We start from the raw sequence: 2,005 nt of genomic DNA, 5'->3' as shown, positions 1-2,005 counted from the left end.
TTTACAGATGTGGTCCTCTCCCTGCCCCCAGCCCGCTGGGGAGACAGCTGTCACTCATGCTTTTCTGCCACGCATCAAAATTTGTGTTTTCTGGATCGCTCTCTCTCAAGTCCAGCTGTCTGGATGGGTCGATGGAGGAGAGTGCTAAAGCCTCCCATGCGCACACCACAAATTCCCTCCTGAGCCAAGACCTTCGCTCTGTGGTGTGCCACAGAAGTGCTCTCGGATAACCTTCGGGGCCATTTTATTTCTATTTTTAGCACATTTATCCTCAGACTGCTGAGAAAGTTGGCTTTTTAAAAAAAAACAAAAACCAACCAATTTCACTGATGGAGCAGTCAGAGGAAGGACCGGTCTTTGAGTTGTGCTTTTTTTTTTGTTTGTTTGTTTGCATGTTTGCATGTTTTTGTGTTTGGCCTGCTGAGATTGGCAGGAGTCCCGCCTCTTTCGCTCTCGTGTTGTGGCATGGTGACGCAGGCCCCGCCCCTTTCCTAAGCCTGTGCATGTTCACGGAGCCCATGTGCCAAAGGAGAGCTGGCATCGGGCCAAAGCCATGCTGTGTGTGCCCCCCCCCTCTCCCCACGGTCAGCTCTGCCTGGACTCTCTAGAGCAGGGATCCTCAAACTTGGCCACTTTAAGACTTGTGGACTTCAACTCCCACGGCTGGCTGGGGTATTCTGGGAGTTGAAGTCCACAAGTCTTAAAGTGGCCAAGTTTGAGGACCCCTGCTCTAGAGGGTCACGATGCCCCTGATGTGGACCTTCAATGTAAGACGCTCTCCTCTTGGGCAAATTGCCACGAGTGGCCCTTGGAGACTGGAGATGTCACCCATAGCTGACACCTGGCTAGACCTCCTTGCTCGCTCCAGCACGGCTACCTCAGCATCTCACGTTCCCCTTGCTCACACACACACACACACACACACACCCTTGGTAAGAGGAGGCCCCATTCCTGGCACTTCGTTTGGGCTTTTGTGATATTGTCTGAAGGGCGTTCTTGGATTGTTTGTGCCCTGGCTGGTGTGGCTGACGTTTCCCAAAATAAGCCATGAGTTTGACACTTACCTGTGTTCACGGACTTGATGGCCGTGGTCCTGAGTGACCTTGGGGATAAGTAGTGTTTCTTTCCAAGTCCTAAAGGAATAATAGCATGGTTTAGTTACTGCTTTCCTGTGGCTAGTAAAGAGCCTTTAATACGGTCTCCCTTTGAAATTCAAATCAAAATGTACTAATGGGTATTAAGATGGACCCTGCTGTGCCCTGTACATATCACACCCCGACACATTAAGATTTTTACACCTGGGTTTTTCTTTTCATCCACTAAATAAGGTTGATTTTATACATGGTGCAAAACATTAATGTCTTTGGGTGCTTGTTTCCCTTTTATAGGGTTTGTTGTTTAGGGTGATGTATCAGCCTAGGGACTGTGATGAGAAGACAGGGTTTATGGCTAAGTGGGCATTTCTGTTGCAGACCCCCTGGTGTGAGCAGCAGCTGCTCGTTGCTAAAGCAGCCCCTCTTTTCAAGCTCCAGGGTGCTTCAAGGCTCGCATTGGTTTAAGGAGATTCCTCCTGAAAACAGCCACATCTTTTTTCAGGCTCATAGGAAAGCTTGGGGGGGGGGGAATATGGCTGTTTATTTGATTAGCAAAGAGGTGCCGTGTGCACATGAGATCCGTGGGACGATTTCCAAATCTCTTTCAGGCTGCACACCCCCATAATGGTCACGTCTGAACTATGCCACTGTGGTCTGTTCAAGTAACCGTTGCTTACTGTGACTTGAACCAATGCATTGCTGCACCATTTAGATCAGTGGTTCTCAACCTGTGGGTCGGGACCCCATTTGGGGTCGATCGACCATTTCATGGGGGTCGCCAAGCAAGGCTGTCCGCCATTTTTTTTGTCCGCCATTTTTTTCCCCCTTTTCCGGCGGGTGCCTTACCTCCCTTGGGCTGGGCCAGCTGGTGGTCGGCCTGCTCCGTCTCTGCCGCTTGCCAGCTACGCCTC

This window comes from Protobothrops mucrosquamatus, unplaced genomic scaffold (genome assembly GCF_001527695.2).
Source record: "Protobothrops mucrosquamatus isolate PMUCROS unplaced genomic scaffold, P.Mucros_1.0 scaffold9122, whole genome shotgun sequence".
Lineage (NCBI taxonomy): Eukaryota > Metazoa > Chordata > Lepidosauria > Squamata > Viperidae > Protobothrops > Protobothrops mucrosquamatus.
Note: the sequence above shows the minus strand (reverse complement) of the source record.